The following is a 27,526-nucleotide window of genomic DNA, read 5'->3' on the forward strand; positions in this document are numbered from 1 at the left end:
AGTACAATGATAGCACGGAAGGTACAGTAGGGGAGGGACATACAAAGCAAAAAAGAAATAATCTTACAAATGTGTTAGAAACAATAGCATGAAAGGAAAAAAAAACATTTGAATATATATCTTAGGGTTCATTTCCCTCACATTAACTTGTCTGAGAGTTTCTGTTTGTCTCAGACATATACTAGTTATTGAAAATAAGGGAAACCATGGCACTTATGTTTCTTTGGGCCTGGCTTACATCACTTAATACATTTTTTTCCAAGTCTTTCCATTTCCTAACAAATGGGTCAATGTCATTCTTTCTGATGGAGGCATAAAATTCCAGTGTGTATATACCACATTTTCTTGATCTACTCATCTACTAAGGTGCATCTGGGTTGGTTCCATATATTAGCTATGGTAAATAATGATGCAATAAACGTAGTTGTGCTGGAAGCTCTACTGTGGTCTTGTATGTGAACATTTGGTTAAATACCCAAAGTGGGATTGCTGGGTCATAGGGGAGCTCTATGTGGAGTCTTTTGATGAACCTTAATACTGAGTTCCAAACTGGTTGAACAAGTTTACACTCCCATCAACAATAAAGTAGTGTTCCTTTCTGTTCACATCCCGCCAGCATCTGTTGTTATTAGAGTTCTTGATTATAGCCATTCTAACTGGGGTGAGGTAGTATCTCAATATTATTTTGATTTACATTTCATTTATGACTAGGGAGGTTGAGCATTTCTTCATGTGTGTATTGGCCATCCTTCTTTCCTCTTCAGAGAATTTTCTCTTTAAGTCTTTAACCCACTTATTTATTGGGCAGTTGTTTCTTTGAAGATTTGTTGGGGGATTTAAATTTTTGAGTTAAAGGTATATTTTCGATCTGAGACCCTTGTCCATTTTATGGCTAATGAAGATCTTCTCCCAATCCGTAGACTTTCTATTAATCTTGCTAGCCATGTCCTTTGCCATGCAGAAGCTCTGCAATTTTATGCAATCCCAATTGTCCAAACTTTCTTTGATTTGTTGTTTCCGGGTCTCTATTAAGAAAATTTTGGCCTGTGCCAACAAGGCCTAGGGTTTCTCCAATTCCGTCCTGTAATGTTTTCAGAGTGTCTGCTTTGACTGCGAGGTCTTTGATCCATTTGTAGTTGATTCTGGTACAGGGTGATATATAAGGATCTAGCTTTAGTGTTCTACAAGTTGTTAACCAATTTTGCCAGCACCATTTACTGAAGAGGCTGTCTTTCTTTCATTCTATTTTTTAGCTCCCTTACCGAAGATTAGATGGCTATAGGTCTGTTGGTTAATTTCTGGGTTTTCAATTCTATTCCATTGGTCCTGAGGTCTGTTCTTGTGCCAGTACCAAGCTCTTTTGATTACTATGGCTTTGTAGTAGAATTTGAATTTGGTATTGATATTCTTCCAGCACTGTTCATTCTGTTAAGGATCATTTTTGCTATTCAGGGTCTTTTATTGTTCCATATGAATTTTTTGATTGCCTCTTCTATTTCCTTGAAGAATGAGGTTGGAATACTGATAGGTATCACATTTAATTTGTAGATAGCCTTGGGAAGTATTGCCATTTTCACGATGTTGATCTTTCCCAGTCCAGGAGCCTGGGAGTTTTGCCACTTTATAAGTTCAGTTTTGATTTCCTTTTTCAGTTTTTTAAAGTTTTCATCATAGAGGTCCTTCACTAGTTTGGTTAAGTTAATTCCTAGGTATTTTATTTTTTGTGGGGCTATTACTAATGGAGTTGCTTTCCTAATTTCAGCCACACTTTTCTTATTGTTGGCATACAGAAAAGCCATTGATTTCTGAGGGTTAATTTAAACCCTGCTACTTTGCCAGAGTTTTGAATCAGCTTTAGTAATTTTGGAATGGACTCTGTGCGATTCTTTACATAAAAGATCTTGTCATCTGCAAAGAGGGAGCGTTTTACTTCTTCTTTCCCTATTTGGATCCCTCTTATATTTGCATCTTATCTTATTGCTGTAGTTAAGGATTCCAATACTAGATTGAAGAGAAGTGGAGAGAGTGGACATCCTTGTCTCATTCCTGAGTTAAGAGGAAATAGCTTTATTTTTTCACCGTTAACTATAATGCTGGCTATTGCTTTGTCATATACAGCCTTTATTGTATTGAGAAATGTACCATGGATTCCTCATTTTTCCAGAACCATCATAATAAAGGGGTGTTGGATCTTGTTGAATGCTTTATCTGCATCTATTGAGATAACCACGTGGTTCTTATCCTTGCTGCTGTTGATGTGCTGAAGTATATTAATTGATTTGCATATATTAAACCAGCTTTGCATCCCTGAAATGAATCCTGTTTGATCATGGTGTATGATTTTTTGGATGAATTGTTGAAGTCGATTGACCAAAATTTTGTTGAAAACCTTTGCATCAATCTTATTCAAAGAAATGGGTTTATAGTTCTCTTTCCTTGATGAGTCCCTTCCTGGTTTTGTGATGTGTGTTATGATGGCCTCATAGAATGAGTTCAGTAGTGAACTTTCTTTTTCAGTTTCATTGAGGATTTGGAGGAGTATTGGTGTGATGTCTGCTTTGAAGGCCTTGTAGAATTCCTCTGTAAAACCATTTGGTCCTGGGCTTTTCTTAGATGGGAGGTCTCTTACTGTTGTTTCTATTTGAATGCTTGATATAGGCCTTTTAATATAGTTTGACTTATCTTGGCTTTGTTTCGTCATGTCAGTATTTGCTAGGATAAGGTCCTTTTCTTTCAAGTTCTCAAAATTATTAGTATGAAAGTTTTAGAAGCATTTCCTTGTAATGTTCTGAATCTTAATTGATTCTGTGATGATGTTTCCATTCTCATCTGTGAGTTTATTTGGGTACGTTCTCTTCTTTTTCTGATAAGATTTGCTAAGGGTCTCTCACTTTTGTTAATTTTTTCGAAGAATCAACTCTTTGGATTCTTGAATCTTTCTATTATTTTTTTACATTTCAATTCATTTAATTCTGATTAAATTTTAATTATTTAATTCCATTTTCTGGATTGTGTTTATCTTGCTCCTCTTTTTCAAGGAGGCTCATTAAATTGGTTTCAGATCTCTCCAATTTGTTGATGTAGGAACTCAGAGCTAGAAACTTGCCTCTGAATACTGCGTTTGCTGTGTCCCAGAGGAGCTAGTAATTGGTGTGTTCATTTTTGTTGAATATCATGAACATTTGAATTTCCTTTCTAATCTCTTCCATTACCCACTCATGATTCAGCAGTGTGTTGTTCAGGATCCATGTGTTACATGACTTTCTTTGGTGGCTTTTGGTGTTGAATTATAATTTTATTCCCTTGTGGTCTGATAGAATGCAAGGTATAACTTCAATGTTTCTGAATTTGGACAAGTTTGCTTTGTGGCCAGAAATGTGGTCTATTTTGGAAAATGTTCCATGTGTCTTCTGAGAAAAACATGTATTCTGATGCTGCTGGGTGAAATATTTGATAGATGTCTGTTAAATCTAGTTGATCTATGCAGTTGTTTATATCTGCGGTTTCTCTGTTGAGTTCTTGCGAAGTTCATCTATGTAGTGGGGAAAGTTGTGTGTTAAAGCCCCCAACGATTAATGTCTTTGGATCTATGTGGGATTTGAGGGAAAGTAGTGTTTCTTGGATAAATTTGGGTGCTCCGTTGTTTGGCAAATAGATATTCAGAATGGTAATATCTTCCTGAAAGAGTGATCCCTTAATGAGTATGCACCATCCTTTTCACTAATTTTAATTAAAAGTCTATTTTATCTGATATTAGGATTGCAACTCCTTCCTGTTTATGGGGGCCGTTTGCTTGGTAGATTTTGTTCCAGTCTTTAAAATTGAAAATGTGTTTGTTTTTGTGGGCAAGATGTGACTCCTGAAGGCAGCAGATAGAAGGATCTTGCTTTTTAATCCAAGTATACAGACTTTGTTGCTTAATTGGAGAGTTAAATCCGTTAATGTTGAGAGATAGAACTGAGAAGTATTTGAGAGTTCCTGCCATTTTATCCAACTTCTTCAGGCTGCGGCAACTGTGTTCTTCCTATGCTTCTTGGATTCTCAGTTTGGGTGCTGTTTCTTGGCCTTTATTGTGGTCTTGTTGGTTTTCTCTGTCGAGGATATCTTTAAGATTCTTTTGTAGGGTTGGTGTGGTGGAGATATATAGTTTCAATTTTTCTTTGCCATGGAAGTGTTTTATTTGACCTCCGATTATTAAGGAGAGTATAGCTGGGTAAAGTATTCCTGGTTGTTGTTTGTCTTTAGGGCATTGCTTACATCATTCTAGTCTCTTCTTGCTTTGATTGTCTCTGCTGAGAAATCTGAGGTGATTCTAATTGGTTTCCCTTTATAGGTGATTGATCTTTTCTTCATGACAACTTTAAGGATCTTTTCCTTGGTCTGAATTGATCCTGTGCATATAATGTGACAATGGGAAATCCTGTTCTGGTCTGGTCTATTGGGAGTTCTAAAAGCTTCTTGTATCTGAATAGGCCTATCTTTTTGCATGTTTGGGAAGTTCTCTGCTCGGATCCTGTTAAACAAATTTCCTGGACCATGGACTTCTGGTTCTACGTGCTCCTCTACAACAATTATCCTCAGATTAGACCTTCTAATGGTGTCTTCCAAGGGTTGAATGTTGAATAGATCTATCATATTTCTTAGATTTGTCTAGGATGGTTTTATGTCCTTTCTCTATAATATCTAGGATGTCTTCTACCCTCAGAATTCAATCTTCTTCATGGTCTATTCAACTATCCAGATTTTCTACTTTTTTTTTTCTTTTCCTTCTAGTTGGTCGGCTTTTATGACTTCAAATTCTTTGTTGGATCTTTGTTTTAGATCTTGTATGAAATTCTTTACTTCCTTAATTTGGTGTTCAATGTTTATTCTCAATTCACTTAGTTGATTGTTATGATTTCCTTGGAATTCCATTCCTTCTCTTGGGATCCATTCAGCATTCCCTTTGTGGACTCCCTGACTTCTTTCAGCACTCTGTTTATGGATTCCATGAATGCTTCTATTGATCTTTGTCTATGCTCATCCTGCTCTTGCAATTCCTGTATTACTCTTTGATTAGCTTCCTCACGTTCATGCAATTACTCTAGTTCTCTTTGACTGATCTCAGCCTGCTCGCACAATTCTTTTATTTCTCTTTGAGTGTTCTCAAGCTGCTCATGCAATTCCTTTATCTATCTTTGAGTAGCTTCCTCACACCCATGAGCTTCCTGTTTTGATCTTCGGTTTGCTTCCTCTCTCTCCCTATCATGCTCAAACAGAGTCCTTTGCAGGTTTTCAATCTTTTTATTTATCATGTTTACCATTATTGTTTGTAGAGCTTTTTGGGAGTTCTCCTCTGGATTATTCATTATCTGTTCTGTCCACTGATTATCATGAGTGGGAGTTGAGATACCCGGACGTGACATTTTGCTTGTGTTTTTCCGGGTTATTTTGCCCATTTGGGATGAGAGTAACAGCAGTTTGTGCTAGAAAACTATCTTAAGGCAAGCATCAGCCAAGTCTGTAGTTGCACAGTCAAAAGCATGCAGATATAATCTAGTTCAACAGATATATTTTTCAACATCAAACAACTATGCTACGAACAGCAAAGAAGAATTTGGCAAACCAGAAGTTATTAGTTTTACCGAGAGATGTGGGTATAAATAGGAATAGAGGGATGTGGAAAGGTAGAGGGAGAGCTAACTTAGTCCTAATCTAAAAGCAGGGAATAGGTTGGATAGAATGATAGTAGAGCCCGGGGAAAAAAGAAAGAGAAAAAAAAGACAAGGAAAAATAGTAAAACAAAAATAAAAACTTAAAAGTGTAATACTTAAAATTATGCAAATTAAAAACATAATATTCAGAGAAGTACGGGAATAGGATAAGAGAAAGGGAGGGATAGAAAGGAGACGTGAAAAATTAAAAAATAAAAATGCTTAAATTTTATACTGGTATATAGATGTAGTACTGCTATTTAGGAATTTAATTCTAAGAGGTTTTGAATTCAGTAATGAATTTCTGGATTAAGTGTGTATACAATGGGGCATAAATTTTCCTTGTATGTTTTTAATATATATTTTTATTATATATACTGTACAGAGGGGTTACAGTTACATAAGTAAGGTAATGAGTACATTTCTTATTGAGCATTGTTACCTCCTCCTTTGTTTTTAACCCTACCATCCCTTCCCTTCACACCAGCCCACCTCCCCCCTTCACCCATCCTCCGGTAGAGTGTCTTGTACATTTCATTGTTACAATGGGTCAACCAGTATCCTTTCCTTATATCTTAAATGAAGAAATGCTGGCTTGATTTATGCTGATTCTACTTTTGTAGACACATCTAAAATCACTGGCCAAGTCCAAGAGCACATAAATGAAATGCCATCATTTTTTTTTATCAGTTTGTATAATTGTGTTCTACACATTTATTGACAGGTTAAAAATTATTCTCAAACTTTAAAACATTAAAAATACTTTCTTTTTTTTTCTTATTTTCTTGGCCAGGAAATCAGCAAGAATTCAGTCAGCATTTCTCATATAGGATTTTTCACATGGGTTAGTAAAATGTATATATAGAGTCCAGTTTTCGGAGGACTCACTCATCTGCCTAGGAATTCATGCTGGTTGTTGGGAAAAGAGCTCAAGTAAGGATGCCATTTAAAGCCTTATAACTTTACTCTTTACCAGGGTATTTTCCTGCTACTTCGGTGGTTGAGATGTCTACAAGAGTAAGCATTACCTGAGGAGCAGGGAGACACCATATCACTTATACTTACTGAGGTTTCCAAGTGACTTGCTATCACTTGTACTGCATTTTGTAAATCAAATCTCTCTAAAACTACCAGTTTTAAGAGATAAGAGGATTGGTAAATGAACTATTAGAGACAAATACATCTTCAAAATATATTGTTCCAAGTATTCCGTTAAAGGCATATTCAACAACTGGTGGAAATTGTGTTGGCTGTAATTATGTGTCTTTCTCCATGTGCACATGTATACATGTGTATATGTATGTGTGTGACTAGTAACATACATGTGTACATTATGGCTTATATCATCAAATAAAGTAAGGAATCTCTAAATTTTTAACAAAAACTGTATAGTTAAAGTCTTAACTCTTCACTCTGCTTCTTTACACAAAGACTTTGCAACTTCTCATTAATAAAGTTTCCATATACTCTAAAATGTACATACTTAGTACTTAATGTCTACTACCATAAATCTTAAATACTTTATCAAAAAGTTTTATACCTGCCAAACAGTCCTATTTTTGGCATATATAAGCAAAATCCCAAAATTAAGCATATTTAAAACATTAAAACTGTTTTTTTGGGGGGAGGGTCCGGTTGTGGGGCATGAACTCTGGGCCTGGGCACTGTCCCTCAGCTCTTCAGCTCAAGGCTAGCACTCTACCACTTGAGCCACAGCGTCACTTACCGCTTTTTTCTTTTTGCTTATGTGGTGCGGAGGAATAGATCCCAGGGCCTCATACATGCAAGGCAAGCAGTCTACCACTGAGCCACCTTCCCAGCCCTAAAACATTAAAACTTTAACAAACCTAAACACTTGCTGCAATGTTCATTTTGACAGGTGCCTTGTATAGAATAATTGAATCCCTCCTCCTACACATCTCTTGAAATACAAATATCTGGAATTATTTTGTTTTTGGCATGTCTATCTTGATTTTATTCTTAAATGTGTGCTTATGTAAGAAGCACATGATTCTAAAATTTCACAACAATTCTTTTGAACTTATATTTGTTGAATTGTCTAGTTTCATAAAATCAATACAAATTATACTTTATATATAAAAAATGTTCTTTGCTCAATTTAGCATCACATGCACTAACATTGGAACGATACAGAGAAGATTAGCATGCCCCCTGCGCAAGGATGACATGAAAATTCGTGGAGCACTCCATATTTTTACAACAACAGATGCTGAAAGGTATGTGGCCACAAGGGAAACGTACTGCATTCTTGGTGGGAATGTAAACTTTTCAACTACTTCGGAAAGCAGTATGTAGGTTCCTCAAAAGACTCCACATAAAACTCCTCTATGACACATTAATCCCACTTTTGGGGATCTACCCAAATGATCATAAACAAGACCATACTAAAACTACCAGCACAACTATGGTTATTGCAACATTATTTACGATAGCTAGTATATGGAACCAACCCAGATGCCCTCACAAGATGAATGGATCAAGAAAATGTGGTATATATACACAATGGAATTCTATGCCTCCATCAGAAAGAATGACATCGCCCAATTTGTTAGGAAATGGAAAGTCTTGGAAAAAATTTTATTGAGTGAAGTAACCCAAGTCCAAAGAATCATAGGTCCCATGATTTCCCTTATTTTCAATAACAAATGTATGTCTGGGATAAGCAGAAAAGTTGAAAAGCTATGTACATAGAACCAGATAAGATGATGTTAAAGAAATTGAACCCCAAGATAGTGACACAAGTGGTTTTTTCTTTCTTGCTATTGTTTCTAACGTACTTATAATGAGCGATGGCATTTTTTTTGTTTCTTTGTATGTTTCTGCCCACGCTATAACCCCTGTTTTCTCTGTATTTGAAGTTGGTGCACATACGTCTTGAATGTATGCTTCTCTAATTTGGGGAGGGGAAGGGAAAAATTGCTCAAATAAGGATACAGGTTGACCCATTGTAACAATGAGATGCACAAGACACTATGTTGAAAAATGAACTTTACAATTTAGGTGGAGGAAGGAAGGCGGAGGGGAGTGTACTTGTGGAGGTGGAAGGGAAGGGATGGTAGGGGAAATATAAAGGAGGAGGCAAGAATTCTTGTTAGGAAATGTACTAGTTTCCTTGTTCATGTAAATGTGACTCCTCTGCAGAGTATTATTACAAAAAAAAATATAAAAATTTTCTGAGATGGAAGAGTTTATTTCCTCTATTTTACCCATATAATATCGCTAACAAAGAAATTAATGCAGAACACTGATATGAGGGTAATTTGAATAAATGTATGTGAGTGTGAGTGCCGCAGCGTTCAAGAAAACACGCATGTACCTGCTAGCACACGTCATACATGTATATCATCCTGCTCAGAGATAAAAATCAGGGCTTCAAGGTTTTGCTAGGCCTTTCCTATCTAGATTGGTGATCTACTATGTAAGCTACATCTCAATTCCTGGCTCTTTGCTAGTTCATTAAACATTTTAAAAAATAATTTCATGAAGTTTTTTTTTTTTGGCCCTGATTGGCTCCCAAGTGTAATCCACAGATCTCAGTCTCCTGAGCAAATATTAGAGTAGATAGGATTATAAGTGTGACCAGCCAGCACAATGTTTTTTAGAATAATTTTAAAAATAAAAGAAAATTTACTTTATGGGTGCCTGTTGTATCATCTCCTTATTTGAAAGCCTTTTGGAGTGATTATATGTCAATTTAATTCGTTTGGGGATTGTGAAAAGATAGTAAGTGATGATATTTAAAAGTTCTGGTACGTTTTAAAAAAGAAACTGGAACTGTGGAACAGAAGAAATTTGGCTGTCTTCGGATCTCAATTTGTAAGCTCTGCTCTGTGGATGATATCCCAATGTCACCACCACAGTCTGTGTTGAAGACAAAATGTGATAGAAAACAATCACCATTTGTAATATTTGCTACGTTATTATTTCTTGGGCAATATGAATATTGAATTGAGAGTGTAAGAGAATGGAGAGATTTTATCCACCTTTTTGGTATTGCTGAAAGACTTTTGGAAACTTTGACTCATTTTCTTCCTCACTGTGTGTGTCTTTGGGCCATGCACTTACTGTCTTTAACTATAATTTTTCCCAACACTACAATGGTAATAACATTAGCATTATAACGAATGTTATCTTAAGAATTAAGAGCATAAAACTTGTGAAACCCTTAACGTAAACCTATGAATGAGCTTTGAGTTTAGCCAGCATTCTTTTTTAAATACCAAATAGAATATGATAAGTAGTACAGAAACCATTACATGTAGTGTGAGCAACCAGAAGTAATATCTATTGACCATGCTTTGCTTCCAAGGAAGCCAGTGGATAACTTATGCTGTAAATCAAACTGGTTATCTTATGTTGTGATAATATAAAAATAACAGGGACAGAACGATGAAGGAATGTTGTAGACTGAGTTGAAATCCATATGAAAATGTGCAAAACTGATAAAACATAAAAGTATCTGAGCAGTATATTGTGTTTTGTATCATTTAAGTTACATCGCAAAGATAAGGAAGACCTAGAAGAATAAATTGTCTTTTTAATATTCTATCGTTGGTCCTTAGAAGGATGAACACTTTCCTCATTTTTGTAGAGGCATCATCAGATGAGGGGAACTATATTTTTTGTTTGCTTCCTTCCATTTATTCTTCAGTTTGAAATCTGAATTACATGAGACTGAAAGAAACCAAGTTAAATTATTCATGCAGGAAAGAACAAAGTAAAATAAATAAAATATATATAGCCTTGTAAAAGGTCTAACTAAATTGAGTTATAGAGTCTCAAGCGTCAACAGAAAAATGATTTAAGCAATATCATGTTATTAAAAATTTAAAAATGTTAGGAGCTGCTTATTTTTTCCTTTCTACTACCTTGAATTAATTATTGATTTTCTATAGAGAGATTAAAGATGAGATTAACAAGAAACTTGATTAAAAATGGACAAAAGTTCTGAATAGACATGTTTTCCAAAAAGCCCTGAAAATCGCCTGTGGATTTACAAATTTGTATTTAATACAACGTCTATGTTCGCTTAATGCTTTGTGAGCAGAAGTCATTAGAGAAATGCAATTCAAAATTACTATGATACTACTTCTTAACTATTATAACTCATAAAAATAGCCAAAGAACCAGGTGTGGTGGTAAAGGCTGGTAATTCCAAGTGATTGGAGGTTGGAGTAAAAGGATTTGGGTCTAAGGCCAGTCGTGGGTACTGCACACAGTAAAAACATGTCCTTTAAAAAAACTAAAAAGGTAAAAGTGTTGGCTGGTTACACTGTGGAGAAAAGGAATTTTTCTACACTCTTGGTCAAAATACAGGTTAGTGTTCTCGTTGTAGAAAGTTGTATGCAGTTTCCTAAAGAAATCCAAAGTTGAAATATTGTCTGACCCACCAATCGTGTGATTATTTGTCTGTGGGTAACTCATAAATGTATCTGTAGTTCATTGTTACTCACATTATTCACCACAACAGCCAAGATATAAATCGAAGTCCAGTGTTCAACTACAAACTAATAAAGCAACTGTGGTACATGCACACATATCCTTTTCTGGTTATCCCAAAGTAATTTTTTTATTATTTTCCTGTTTCCATGTGATTAAGCTCCAAATCAGAAATCCAGATATATGATTTAATTTAACCAAAACTATTTATTGAGTATAAGGACCTTCTACTCTCTACATTCTTCACAATAAGATCACCAAATATTATGATTCTGAAGTAATTAGTTTCTTTTTGACCTATGTTAATATTCTTTACAATGTGAGTGAAATGTTTAAAAAGTAGTATTTGTTTTAGCTTAATTGCTCTGAAGAGACAATAAATGATATTATCAAAGCTTAAAAATGATTTGATTTAAAATTTAGAATTCAGGAAATTGTTTTAACCAGTCTGGTTACTGGAGCCTTCACTACAAACTCATGAGAAAATTTATATTGATAAAGGAAAAATCTGAGGTTAGATATTTATGAATAAAAAATCATGTCATTCTGAATATGTAGAGCTGCATATAAAACATAGAAAATTTAGCTTTTAAATACCTGAATATGCTAGTACATTTAATTGCAGGGTAAGTACTTGTTCTGAAAGGAGATAAAATTGCACTTATTTTGAAATGTAAACCTAAGTATTTATTTGAATAAAAGACAATGTTTAAAATATCACTCATTCAAGAAACAAGATATACAGTTAGTTGTTTCTCATGTCAATTATGTTCTCTAAACTTACTACAAAGACTAGATTAGTAAACCTAATTCATTGCTTTGTAGGGAAATATCAATTCCGTTTCTTAAAACTCATAAATAACTTTTTCTCAAACAATTGCTAAGTCACTGTTTTATATTTTTTGTCAAAGAATCTTATTCGATAAATTTTTATTCATTAAGTTAAATAATTGGCAAACAATATAAATTATGCATGGACAAATTTTATCTAGCACGAGTTTTTTTTTCAAAAGTCAGATCATGGCTCTCTTAAAGAACACTAGAAGGCAGTGTGTTCTTTATTAATTTTTAGTTATTTGTTAATAGATAGTAATTGTCAGAAGTGACAATTCCATAATATATTTAACGTATTGGATTTTACTCCCTCTATTTCCTTCTCATTACTCCTTCCTCCAAAGATCTTCTGTTTTTCACATAAAATTACATCTTTATAGATGCGCATATAAACTAATTTGGAAGATTGAAGCTAAACTGCAAGATAATTCAATATGTACAGAGAATTAATAGGATGAATAAAAACCTGAATATTTTTTGTTAACTTTTGAATTGAGTTATCATTATTATTATGGTTAGGATCCCAGGATTTGAGAAATAGAAAATTTAGGTTCATCAGAGGATGACCCATTGCAACAATGATACTCACAAGACACTATGTTGAAAATGAAGATTACACCATGGGGAGGGAGGGGTAAGTGAAGTGGGGAGGGATCTGATAGTGGGAGAACAAGAAAGAAGTGGGTAACAATGCTCAACAAGAAACGTACTCCTTACCTTACACGTGTAACTAATCCTTCTTTAAAGCACCTTTTCAACAAAATAAAAATTTTTAAAAATAATGAACAATAAAACCTGACTGGAAATAGAAAAACACTTAAAAATATATTCAAAATGCAAGTAAAATTTAGACCTACAGGCTGAGCAAGAGTTAGGATAAATATGAAAAAGTGGCTTGCTATTAACATGATGATTCGGTTACATCTAGGCTTAGGATTAGGAAATGTGTGCCAGTTAGAGCTGGGTTAGGATGAGAAAAACATGTAAGGCATTGTGTAAAACTGCCACATATTTTAAGAAGAATGAATGGCAAGAATGAATGAAAACCAGTCTGTGTTACTTTAAACATTCAGATATAATTTGGTTTAAAGTGAGAGATACTTTTTTGTTCCCATTAGGGTTAGGGAAGGATAAGCTTTACATTAAATTTTAGTTTTCCAATAAGAAATAGAAGCCAAAAAAAATGTGCGATTGAATAGAATCTAGACAATTTTCCTTACATTAGCCATTTGGTGTTAAATCAGAATGTGATTTGGATTACGTTTCTGGTTAACCGGGGTTGAGGATAGAGTAAAGAAATGGGTTAAACTAGTGGCTCAAGCCTATTATCCTAGTTACTCAGGAAGCTGTTTTTGAGGATCACAGTTCAAAGGTAGCCCAGGCAGGAAAGTCCATGAGATTTGGTTATCTCAATAGATGCAGAAAAAGCATTCGACAAGATCCAACACCCTTTCATGATGAAGGTTTTGGAAAAATTAGGAATCCATGGAACATTCCTCAATACAATAAAGGCTGTATATGACAAACCTACAGCCAGCATTATACTCAATGGTGAAAAACTAAAGCCATTTCCTCTTAACTCAGGAACAAGACAAGGATGCCCACTCTCTCCACTTCTCTTCAATCTAGTATTAGAATGCCTAGCTACAGCAATAAGACAAGATGCAGACATAAAGGGGATCCAAATAGGGAAAGAAGAAATAAAACTCTCCCTCTTTGCAGATGACATGATCTTGTATTTAAAGAATCCCATAGACTCCACTCCCAAATTACTCAAGCTGATTCAAAACTTTGGCAAAGTAGCAGGTTATAAAATTAACCCCCAAAAATCAATGGCTTTTCTGTATGCCAACAATGAGAAAAGTGTGGCTGAAATTAGGAAAGCAACTCCATTTGTAATAGCCCCACAAAAAATAAAATACCTAGGAATTAACTTAACTAAAGAAGAGAAGGACCTCTGTGATGAAAACTTTAAAATCTTGAAAAAGGAAATCAACACAGAACTTAAAAAATGGCAAAACCGTCCATGAGATTTTTATCTCAAATTAACCACCATAAAACACAAAAGCGGTGCTATGAGGTAAAGAACTCAGGGATCATGCCCTGGCCCAGAGTGCAAGCCCCACGACCGACAAAAAGAAAAAAAAAAGAAATGTTAAATACTAAGTAAAGCTGAAACTTTTTAGGTTCTAGGAATTTAGGAAAAGCTGGGATAATGGAAGTACAATGCATTTCACAATATCAGGGTTTGAGATCAATGGGTATAATGATTCCTATTATGGAACAAAATACATTCAGAGTTAAGAGTGAAAAAATCTGTAGGGTTTACAGAAAACCTGCAATTTATTTCAAGAATTACCAGTGGAATTTCAGTTAGGCTTGCACAAAACGAGCATTTTTCATACATTTTAGAATTGGGATACGAGTACTGTCAAGGTTATGGTTAGGATTCCAGCCATGGTTAGGCTTAGAGTAAAGGAGAAAAAAAAATGAGGGTCAAATTGAAGGTAAATTTTAATATATGCCTGGTAAGAATTAGAATGAATGTATACTAGAGTATTGCTATTAATATATGAATCTTCTTACAATTAGGCTGATGGTTATTCTCAATGTTCCAGTTAAGAAAGATTAAGTTTAGTGTTAGAAAATGACTAAGATATTGGAAAAAATTTAAACTTATGTTTGGAAGGATGAGTGAAAACTAGGGTACTTGTGTTAGTGTTAGCATTGCCATATAATTTGGATTAAGATTAGGATCAGTATTTTCTTCTGATTTATTTACTGTTACGAATAAGAAAGCTTTTAGTATAAAATTGTGTTCACTAACAAGTAGAAGCAAATATGTGAGGCTGAATAGTAACTAAGACATTATCATTATATGTATTTCTCAGTGATCATTCTTGTAGTGATTAATGAGAGTTTTCCAGCCAGGTTTAGGTTGAGAGTTAGCGGTAAGTAATGGACCAGATGGTAAGTAAATCTGAAACTTTTCAGATACAGTGGTTCAGGTAAAGTTAGAATCAATGGAAACTACAGTATTTTTCCTGATAAGAGAACTTGAGGACAAGTAATATAATGGCTCATGTGAGGGAACAAGATAACTTTAGTGGTAGAGTCAGAAAATTTGTGGGAATTAGAGCAAACTGAAACTCATTTACAGAGTGAAAACTGGAATATTCATTAGAATGTTTAAAAACTAGAGTATCTTCCTTAAACATTAGAATTGGATTATCATTAGGGTGAAAGTTAGGTTTTAAAGAGAAGGTCACCATCTCTGATCTGTCAGTGGCCTTGAAATTAGATGTTCAAATAGGACAAACTTATTTAGGCTTTGTGGTGGAAGAAAGGATTATTACTAGGGTTCTATCTAGGAGTTCTCTGCTTGCTAGACAGGACTTTTGTTGTATAGCACCAAGCAGCTCAACCAATGTTGCCATACTTCTAGTCCATATAATTTGCTTGAGGTCTTGCACTTTTTGCACAGGTGTGATCTTAGATTGACTGAGACTTTATTACCTATGCCTCCCATATAATTAGCTAGGATTTCAGATGTAAATCACGATGGCCAGCTCATTTGTTGAGATGGTAGATGGCTGTCTTGGCAGTTATAGCTAAGATATGGAACCAACCCAGTTGCCCCTCAGTAGATGAACTGATCAAGAAAATGTGGTATATATACACAATGGAATCCTATGCCTCATCAGAAAGAATGACATAGCTCCATTTGTTATGAAATGGAAAGACTTGGAAAAATTATATTAAGTGAAATAAACCAGGCCCCAAGAGACTTATGTCCCAGGGTTTCCCTTATTTGCAATAACTAGTATATGTCTGAGACAAGTAGAAAAGGTCAGATAAGTTGATGTGAGGCAAAATGAACCCCAAGATAAGGCTTCAAACTTTTTTTTTCTTTCTTTTGCTTGTTTCTAACATATTTATAAGATGATTTTTTTTGTTGTTTTGTATGGCCCTCCCCCACAGTATAACCCCTGTTTTCACTGTATTTTATGGTGGTATAATTTGTGGAGGGGAAGGGAAAACCAAATTGTTTAAATAGGGATATAGGTGGACCCATTGCAACAATGAGATGTTCAAGATATTATGTTGAAAAACTAACATTACTACTGTGGCTTGGGGTGGGGAGACGAGGGGTGGGGGGGAATGCAAAGTGATGGGAAGGGGAAACAAAGGAGAAGGCAACAATTCTTGATAAGAAATTTAGTCATTACATAGCCCATGTAATTGCAAACCCTCTGTATGGTATTTGCCCAATAAAAAAGAGAAAATGAGATATATATATATATATATATATATATATACATATATATATATATATATGCATATATGTATATATATATACATATGTGTGTATATGTATATGTATATATATGCGTGTGTGGGTATATATATATATATATATATATATATATATATATATATAATGGAATTCTATGCCTCTATCAGAAAAATGACATCTCCCATTTGTAAGGAAATGGAAAGATGTGAAAAAAATTATATTAAGTGAAATATTCCAGGCCCAAATAAACATAGGTCCCATAGTTTCCTTTACTTGTAATAACTAGTACATGGTACCATATGACCATTAAAGATGATGTTAATTGAAATGAACCCCAAGATAGGGACACAGCTGAATTTTTATTCCATGAGATTCTTATCTCTATATAATCCCCAAAATAAAGTTGGAAGGGGAGCTGCGGTTCATGTATATAGCACCACCCACTAGGAAAAAAGCTTAAGTGAGAAGTTAAGATCCTTAGTTTAAACCACAATATCAGCACTCAAAATAGTTGATTTCTTTTCCTTGAGGTTTTTATTAAATTGCTCAGAAAATAATCAATATTGAATTTATGTTTAACCTTACTATTAAAATCTAGTTATATTTATTGATGTTATTCTTTGTTTTCCTAAATTTTACTCACACATTAATATCCAGTATTGGAAAGGGGTGATTATTGTTTCACAAGTTTTTATGGCAGTTGAATATGTGTATGATAGATGCATACAAGGAATTTGGACTGAAAATAGATATGTGCAAGCTCTTCACATAAATGATAGTTGAAGAAGCTGTGGGCCTGTATGAAATAAATGAAAGAAACAGCAAGGGAAGATAAGGTATGATTCTGGAAAACACAATTTTGAAAGAAAAAAATCAAGTAAAATATGTAGCTTTTAGTAAGAACTTTTTAACAAACAGACACATTTTATTCCTTATTTCTACTGTAAGGCTTTTCAGTAAAGTTTATTTTCCAAAGTTAAACATGATTGACAATTAATGCTAACTGGCTTCTGTCTCAGGTAAGCAATTATTTTAGCCAGTTGCCAGGGGTGCATGCTTATAATCCTAGCTACTCAGAGGGTTGAGATTACAGGGGTGAGCCACTGGCCCCTGGCAGTATAATTATTTTGAAAAAGAAAAAACCCACGATTGTATCCTTAAAAATTACAATCTAGAAAGTGTATCTGTAATGTTAGTTGTGTCAAGTCACAATAGGCAGCTATCATTTTTAGATCTCACTATGTCCTGTCTAATGCCAGATAATATTTCATTAATTTATTTTACTTTTTCTAACAAAGTTCATTATGAATGGCGACAGCACAATTTTCTAGTGAGCATCAACAATTCTTCAACATATTTATTTCAACAAACAGCACTTTGCATTTGGTTGTTGCTGTTGTTGCTAAATTTTGCCAGACTGGGGCTTGAAATCAGGGCCTGGGCCCTATCCCTGAGCTTCTTTGATCCAGACTAGCACTCTACCAATTGAGCCACATTACCAATTCCAATTTTTCTGCTTATATCATACTGAGGAATCAAATCAAGTGCTTCATGCATGTGAGGCCAGCACTCTACAACTAACCATATTCCCAGTTATTGGGACTGTTGTTGTTGTTGTTTTTAATTTATTTGAGAACATACTGTACAGAGGGGTTACAATTACATGGGCAGGATAATGCATACATTTCTTACCAAGCATTGCAGCCTCCTCCTTTGTTTACCCTTCATCTCCTTTCCCAACCTCCCCACTCCCCCCCACCCAATCATACCCCCCCTCCCAAGTCGTTTAAGGATTCAGGTGGACCTGTTGCAACAATGAGAAGTACAAAATGTCATGTCAAAACCAGCTTTACAATGTTGTTGTTGTTTTAAGATAGCATTTTACTATGTGTCCTTCTGTTGGCCTAAAACATAGGCTGGTCTCAAGCTAACTTCTAAATCATCCTCTCAAGTTCAGAGATTACACACATTGACCACCATATTCGGCTCAGGATTCTTTGTGAGAGAATACTCTTTCAGATATAGAAAGAGTTATTCTGTCTTCTTTGGAGTCTATGGTTTTTGCATTCAGCACTTCTAATCACATTCTTGTCCTGCTGTGTTTCCACTTCTAGATCAATAGAAATATTTCAGGTTCTGAACTTGAAGCTGATCCCTGCCATCCAACAACATCACATTCTTGTGAATAGCACTAGCTGGCCTCATGAGCATAGAAGCCAGCTGGAGCTTAGCTATCTGATGGCCTTGGGCTCCAACAATGCAATCATTTCTGTGCACAGACTGAAAACTGTCATGGGTAATTTTGATTTATTCCATATTATTCTCAGCTAAATTCTATTTTCAGGTTTGTTTGCTTTATGATCTCTTAAATATTAATTACTATTGTCCTACATTCTCAATTCTCAAAAGTAACATATATGTCTTACTCTAAAATTCATTCAAACATGCAAAAATATTAATGTAGTTGCTGTCCACCTATGGCTCATATTTTAAAACCTGGCTACTTTAGAGGTAAAAATCGGAGGATCCTGGTTTAAAACAGCCTATGCAGAAGAATCTGAGATATTTCTCCAATTGAGAAACCAAAATCCAGAAGTGGAGATGTGGCTCTCATGGTAGAGTGTCAGTTTTGAGCAAAAAGACTAAACAGGAATATTAGGTCACTTCTGACTCCATTATTTACTCATGAAACACACACACACACACACACACACACACAAACACATAATCTACATTCTCTTTGAGTCCCCTTCTTGAGCAGTATTCAATGCCATTAGCTTAATGCATGTTTTCTCCAAATTATCATGGTAGGGAATAAACTACATTTGCATTTATGATAATGCACTTTTTTGTACTTTTTGTTATGCAGTTTTTTTGTACTTATGTGAGAGAACAGTATTTTGTGAAGACTAAACAGAAATCAATGTGTGAGTAAATAGGTAGGTGACAGACTGAAAAATGCAGATAATACCACTTGAAATTTTATTTCTTCAAATTTAAATATATATACATATGTATGTATTTAAAATTTCTGCCAAGATTTTATTTCCATTAACAATAATCTATATGTTCCATTATATTAATTTAACATATTGTATGTCTCAGAGTAGATTTATATTTATAGAATTTCTTTCCTTGGAGACAAGGTTCTGCAGTGTAAATCTGGCTTTCCTCAACTCCTAATTCTGTCTGCATTACCATGTGGTAGTATAGTACCATGTCCAGCTATATTATTTATATTTGTATAGTAGAATATTAATATGAACAGCTTTAAGCCACATATCTTCATAAGTATGAATGAATTTCTTGCAAAAAATGTTATAGATAGAGTTACTGAGTGAAGCCAATTATGGTACACATGCCTGTAATCACTGCACCCAGAAGGATTGTAAGCTTAAGAGCAGCCTGAGCTACACAGCAAGTCCCTTTTAAAACAAAACAAAACAACAACAACTGGTGAGCTTGGAAATGGGAAAGTATTGTTAAGTGGGGTGATAGGAGCATACAAAATTGTATGTGTGTTTGTGTATGTGTGTTTGTTGTGTGTGTGTGTGTGTGCGCGTGTGCACACACACGCGCGGGCGCTTCTGCTGGTCCTAGGGCTTGAACTCAGGGCCTGGGCACTGTTCCTGAGATTTTTGCTCAAGTCTAGCACTCTACAACTTGAACCAATCTCCACCTCAAGCTCTTTTAGAGGTCAATGGAGATGAGTCTGACCCATTTTCCTGTTCTGCCTTAGAACCTTGATCCTCTTTTCTCAGCCTCTTTGTAAGATAACAGGCAGGAGTCGGTATAGTTGCTGTATTACTGCTAAGTAATTTAGTAAACATCATGCCAGTTTATACTTCTTCCAGCAGTGTTTGAGTGTTTCACACACACATAAGATAAAACCCACTCCATATTTGATAATATCCAGATCTCATAATGTGAGATATGTATTGTTATGCTCATTTTAACTATTAAGACTTTGAGCTCCAGAGATTTTAGTTAATTTTGAGTCCCTATCTCATATACAGTGGAGCCTGTATTCAAGTTCAACTAGGTCTCTTTATTTCAGAAAACATGGAGTCATCATCTGTTCTAGTCAACACGTGTTCTAGCAAGTACTGCTCCTTAAAAGCACAGTTCTGTGCCTGACAGCTTATTTTTCTCTCTCTTTAACTGTTTGCACCCCTTCTCATAAGCTAGGAAAAGCACACATGATGAGAAGAGCCATTTTTGAAGGGGAAATTGATAATGGGTTTTGAACTTGGTATCACATACATATTAGTCAGATCTTCCATTTGAGTTAGCCTCCAGCACTATATTTCTGTTTTTTCTTTGTATTATTATTACAAATATGAGCTACACAGAGTTTATAGTCATATAAGTCAGGTATGGATATATTTCTTTTTTGAAATATCACCCCTTCCCTTGCTCTCTCAATTTTTCTCTCTCACTGGTTTGGTTTTATTAACTTCCTCCTCCTCCTCCTCCTCCTCCTCCTCCTCCTCCTCCTCCCCCACCTCCTCCTCCTCTCCCACCTCCTCCTCCTCCTCCTCCTCCTCCTCCTCCTCCTCCTCCTCCTCCTCCTCCTTCCCCTCCTCCTCCTCCTCCTTCCCCTCCTCCTCCTCCTCCTTCCCCTCCTCCTCCTCCTTCCCCTCCTCCTCCTCCTCCTCCTCCTCCTCCTCCTCCTCCTCCTCCTCCTCCTCCTCCTCCTCCTCCTCCTCCTCCTCCTCCTCCTCCTCCTCCTTCTTCTTCTTCTTCTTCTTCTTCTTCTTCTTCTTCTTCTTCTTCTTCTTCTTCTTCTTCTTCTTCTTCTTCTTCTTCTTCTTCTTGTTCTTGTTCTTGTTCTTGTTCTTGTTCTTGTTCTTGTTCTTCTTTTTCTTATCATTATTTTGCTGTAGAAGGGATAGTTACATACGTGTGGTAATGACTACATTTCTTTTGTATTTGTTTTTGTTTCAGTCAGTAATCAGGCTTGAATCAAGGGCCTGAGCACTCTCTCTGAGATCTATTGATAAAGAATGACACTACTTCCCTGAGTGCATTTCTTTTTGGATAATATTACCCTTTCCCTTCATCTATTCATTTTCCCTTCTTTCCCCCACAAACAAGTTGCATAGGTCATTTTCAATATAGTACCAATTGAATATCACTGTTGAACATGTTCATCATTTGTCTCACTTTTAATATGACCCCTTTCACTTCTCAAAGAGAGATAAATGAAGAAACATGACAAAAATGAAAGGAAACAAAGAAAAATATCATCTTGTTTCTGTTTCCTGGTCACTGGCTATTTTTGAGATAAAATAGGTGTGTGTGTGTGTGTGTGTGTGTGTGTGTGTGTGTGTGTGTGTGTGTATAATAGAGCTTGAACTCAGGGAGCTGACTTTTAGTTTTTTTAACTCAAGGGTAGCCATCTATGACTTGAACCAACCTTCACTTCTTGATTTTGAATGGTTAATTGGAGATCAAAATTTCACAGATTTTTCTAACCTGGTCTAGCTATAATCCACTTTCCTCAGATCTCATCTTCACAAATAGCTAGAGTTACAAGTGTGAGCCACTAGCCATGATTGGCCTACCTTCTTTTTGTTAAGTAGTTGAAATGTAAAAGACAGTTTCAACCATAGTAAAAAAGAAATCCATTTAACTTTCCCAGCTTCATTAACTTTTAATACTTTGTCACATATGATATGTACAGAAAAACAGTTTTGGTTTTTGTCTGGGTTTTTTCCTCACGATGAACTTGATTTTATATAGCTTTTAACCTAGTAAATATTAATGAGAATTTGTCAGAGGGTATTAATGACCTTTTTTTGTCTTTCATAAGGTAATGGTGCAAACTAACACTTGTGATAAATTTGTGTGCAGTACCCTGATAATATATCCACATTCTTAGCCAGAAGACAGTAGTGACTATTACTAATCATCTAGATCTGACAAAACCTTGACTCAGACCTTATTACCACATTCCTGTATGTCCTGTTAAGAGTGTAATCCTGACTCTCCAGTGAACATTACAGAGCTTTGCTGGACCTTCTCAGGACACAGCTAAGGTCACCAGTTCGGCATGGCACCTACAGTGTGATGGGAGACTGGTGACAGCTTCCTAAGATGGAACAACACAGGAAATGATACCTCCTCAAGCTGTCATCAGTCCATAGGGTTCCTTATTGAACATTCGACCCTAAAATTTAAGGAGAAATCAAACTCTCACTTCCTTGTGCCTCTTGTGGACCTGTATATCTTCTGCTGCTGTCATCTTCTGTGGAAGGAAATGATCTGAGCTCTATAAGCCATTTTGCTTCTTCTAGGACCTTAGTGTAAGTCTGGCTTCTATACTTAGACAAAAAGAAATGCAGTGATATAAAATAGCAAACTTAACCTTTTTCTAGTTTATTTATTACCCAAATATGTTTTCAGTTTCTACCAATAATTCTTATTACTTAGAGGCACTTAATTAGCAGTCATTTTCTCAAACTCCTAAGTTCCTCAGTAAGCTGTGCGAGAGAAACCACAGCAAGTGTGAAGGCTCTTCCAGTCTAACTTCTTGACGAGGGAAGAGTGCCTCCAAATTGAACAAAGAACTTCTTATATCTCAGATTACATGTCCAAGTTATATATACCAAAGAAAGTTAAGGACAAGAGATTAGTCTGACTTGGGAACAATGCAGATAACAAACACATATTCGATGTTAACAGAAACAAAAACAAATTTTCCTTTATTCATCTAACAAAATAAAAAGCACTACTTTTCTCATTATCTCTTAATTGTGGTTATATGTATTTAGGACTAGCTTGTTGAAAGTCCTGAAAATCTCTTTGATACGAACTCAGAAGTTGTGTTGGTATCAGCTTGAGATTTTATGAAAAAAATAATTTTTATATTTTTAAAAATCTATTTTATTATAAAGATGCTGTATAGAGGGGTTACATTTACATGAGTAAGTTACATTTCTCATTGAACATTGTTACCCACTCCAGTGTTTATCTCCCTCTGTTCCTTCCCTCCAATCCCCCCCTGCGTTGTAAAATTAATTCCCCCCACTATGTCCTGTGAGTATCATTGTTGCAATGCATCACCATTTATACTCATTTCAGCATTTTGTTATTTCACTTCCCTTCCCCCAATCAGATAAATGAATATACAGAATGCAGGGTACCACAATCACAGATGGGAATTGCCATGGATAAAACCAATAGGAGAAGAAAAATAACATAAAGTAAGAAGAATGAACTATCTGTAGTACATTGGTTACATCATGCTTGACAACTAAACAAAAGAAGACCTGCCGTTTCTATATATTGGCATTCATTTCAATTAGCATCATTTTGTATGGTCATGTATGTATTCATAACTCCTGCGCTACTATGATCCACTTTCAGGAGTAATAGGCTAATGCTAATCGTTGCAAGTGAGGGAAATCATAGAGCTCATGTTTCTTTGGGCCTGGCTTGATTAACTTAGTATGATTTCTTCCAAGTCTTTTCATTTTCTTACAAAAGGGACGATGCCACTTTTTCTGATAGAAGCATAAAATTCCATTCTGTAAATATACCATATTTTCTTGATCCATTCGTCTATTGAGGGGCAACTGGGTTGGCTCCATATCTTAGCTATGGTAAACAATACTGCAATGAACATAGTTGTTCTGGTAGCTTATTGCCCCCAAGTTTGAGATCATTTGGATAACTGTGAGGAGTGGGATTGCTGGATCTTAAGGGAGTTCTATATTTAGGCTTTTGAGGAACCTCCATACTGCCTTCCAGAGTGGTTGATCCAGCTTACATTCCTACCATCAGTGTAGTAGGGTTCTCATTTAGGCATATCCACCCCAGCATCTGGTATTTGTTTTCTTGATAATGGACATTCTAACTGGGGTGAGTGGGAACTAAATGTGATTTTTGTTTTGATTTGCATTTCTTTTATGACCAGTGATGCTGAGCATCCCCCTTCTCTTTCCGAGAGGCCACAGTATAACAACTTTCTAGTGTGTCAACCGAGGCATAGAAACTTGTAATATTGTATGCTTTTTGTTGTACATTCATTTCACTTGGAGCTTCCAATTACTCCTATAACTTACAGTAAAGATTTATACTATTTACCTTACTGAAAAAAAAAAAACACTAATTTTCAAAAAGCATAGAAAAATGTCTCTTTGCCAGGGGTCCCAGTGAATACTAAGGAAGATTCTTTACTGGGAAATTTTACTTGGTTGCTTGTTCATTATGTTATTTGAACACATGTTTAATTTGGGGTTCCCCCGCCAACTCTTTAACAAACTAGCAACTATGTTGTCTCATTGGATTTTGCTTCACGAGTTACAAAATATTTTGACATATTTTTGGTTTAGTGTTTGGGGGGAGGCTGACGTTTGAAGTACTAGTGGGCCAATATTCAGGCTTGAACTGAGGGTCTGGAGCTCTTGCTTAGATTCCTTTCTCAATGCTGTCACTGTGCCCCTCGAACCATATCTCCACTTCTGGCTTTTTCTAGTTAATTGAAGATAAGAATTTGAGGATTTATTAGCTTGGGTTGGCATCAAACTGTGATCCTCAGATTCCATCCTTGTGAACAGCTAAGATTACAACAATGATCCAGAGGCTGAATATATTGTGCTCCCTATGAAACATAAACAAGGGCACATAATTCTGAAGCATGTGTGTAAGATTATGCATTACTCTGTACAGTATTTTCACAATAAAAAAAGAAAATTAGTTATAAAATTTAGCCCTTATAGGTGTGTATACATAATATAAATGTGCAGAGGGAAGTGAGGATGTATCTGCTGATTTTAAGGAAAGATTTCACCTATGGCTTTTCACAGACTGGGCTACGCTGTACAGAAAACTTGAGACTAAAGGTGAGGTAACTGATGCCGTCATTCCATTCATCTACATCCCTTGTCAACATGTGCATATACTGTGGTGTAATCATGATTATTTTGTGTATGAGAGGCAGTACTGGAGTTGAATTCAGGACCTAGGTACTGTTGCTTAGCTTTTATATGCTCTACCATTTGAAGCACAGCTCAGCTTTCTTTATTTACTGTTTAAATGGAGGTAAGTGTCTTTTTTGCTCAGTTAGCTTTGAACTGAGTTCCTCATATCTCAGAGTTCTGAGTACCTAGTTTTACAGGCCTGAGTTTCCAATGCCTAGCTTTTGATTATTACTTTTACAAGCTATATGCTCACACACATTCCTTGCATTCAAAAGTCTCACTGTTCAGGCTGACAGGATGTGAGGAAAGATGGTTGAGTGGATAAGTTACCAAATGGGCCTCTAACTCCATTCTGGCAGTAACTTACATTTCAGTCAGTGAGTACATATTTCCAATATCAATTTTTAAATGCCTTTTTGAACTGTCTTTGATACATCTTTTAAACATTATCTCCCAAGCAGGAGATATTACGTGAATGTATTTGATAATATTTCAAATAGGGGTGTTATTGTGTGTCTGGGTGTCTGTTGTCAGAGGCCGTCCATCTGGGCTTCAGGAATAGAGCTAATATTTACTGTCTGCTGGTTGCAGACAGGGAGGATTTTACTGGCCAGGCTTTGACTTGGGATCCATTCATCATAGACTTCTAAGTAGCTAGGATAACAAGCATGAACCACCAACACTCGGCTTGTTTTAGAAGCATTGCTTTTTATTCATTGAATTTTTTTCCTGGAAGGTTGATCTAGACAGACTGCTTTGTACCTCATGATAATGTGATTTGAATAACACCCTTTGCCTCTGGCATTTCTGAAACTGATTTCCACAGTTCTAGAAAATGAAATTGTTCTAAAGCCAATAGCATTTTCCTTGTGAGATGTTAGGTCTCTTTTTTAAATCTCTTATCCTTTCCTTTGGCAAAACAATCAGGATGTTTCTGTAAAATCCTATTTCTTGAGATTATTAGAGATAGAAGGTATCATGTACACACTTTCAAATAATCTCTCCTTTTATAAACATATGTTACAAGATTGGGTGGAAGAATGATGACTATTGAATTAATTTGATAACCACTCTAGAATTTTTAAGCTTTAATGTTTATTAACTCAAAGGAGGATTATAAACATTCAGAATAGTGAAATGTGGCGACTACTCATTTGATGTATGTGGAAAGATTATAAGAATTCTTATGATTAATAAAGTATATCTTCAAAGTTCCAATGGTTGACTGCTATGCTAACTGGGAGGAGACATTGGTGCTGCCAGGGGTTTGAAAGTTGGTAATGAAGCAAAATATCTGGGCAGAGCATTTGCTAAGGATATAATTTCTAAGACTCATACCAAATACATTGAACTAGAATGCTAAGTGATGAATGACTGAGCACCAAATTTTATTTGTTGGCTTCTTTGTTTTTGATGTCCTGGAATTTGGACCTAAGGCCTGGATGCTGTTTCTTAGTTTTTTCCTCAAGGCTAGTGATCTTCCAGTTGAACCACAACTTCATACCATACTTTTGGTGTTTAATTGGACATGTCTTAACAAATTTCCTCTTTGGGTTTCCTTAAAACTCATCCTCAGATATCAGCCTCCTGAGTAAGTAAGATTCCAATTGCAAGCCACAAGAGCCCAGCTAGAATAACATTTTAGAAGTATTCTTTAGATGAATCAGATGTGTCTGACTGCTATTTTAGCACTTTGGTTCCAGTGGGTCATGTCAGTTTTATACTAATATCAGAACTTTTCTTCTTGTAATCCACAGTATCCCATATCTATCTAATTAATTCTTATCTTCATTTCTGACCTCTTTTTTCTTCATTGTACATTTCCATTCTTATTTCACAAGCAAGTATGTCAGTGCTGTTTTCCTTTTCTGAAGGAAGTCAGGTCCATCCCCATCAATGGGGGATGTACTTGCTGTTCTTACTGCCTGGAGTACCTGCTCCTAGATAATTGCCTGGATGATGGCTCCCATATCAACTATCTCTTGTTCAGGGTTGTCTCCTCCCATACTCACTGTGAAGTTGTTGCTACAAAATCACCAATGTCATGTCTCTGATTTATAGGAATTATAATTATGATTTCTGGTTTTCGTTTCAGCATGAAATTGGTAAGGAGAGAGCCACATTCACTTCTGTTTCTCCAATACCTATAATAGTGCTTAATCCTTAGTGTTCAGGTGTCTTACATGGAGATCCAACTTCCCCAGCTCGATTTATCCTAGCTTCTGGTCAGGACAGCTCTTCAAGCTGAAGTCTGGTGACTAGTAGTCATTCCCTCTCATTCTTTGTGCCTGTTGGTGTTGATGAGTCCACTTCAG

At 35.6% G+C, this 27,526-nt stretch overlaps 1 non-coding gene across 1 annotated transcript; it reads left to right on the forward strand.

Annotated features, from left to right (window-relative positions):
* Window positions 1–7,803: 7,803 nt before the first annotated feature.
* Window positions 7,804–7,910, forward strand: LOC122122060. The gene has a single exon (XR_006150097.1). It is a non-coding gene; the product is annotated as a U6 spliceosomal RNA (small nuclear RNA).
* The last annotated feature ends 19,616 nt before the right edge of the window (window positions 7,911–27,526 follow it).

Source organism: Dipodomys spectabilis, unplaced genomic scaffold (assembly GCF_019054845.1).
Source record: "Dipodomys spectabilis isolate Male_0828 unplaced genomic scaffold, ASM1905484v1 ptg000203l, whole genome shotgun sequence".
NCBI lineage: Eukaryota > Metazoa > Chordata > Mammalia > Rodentia > Heteromyidae > Dipodomys > Dipodomys spectabilis.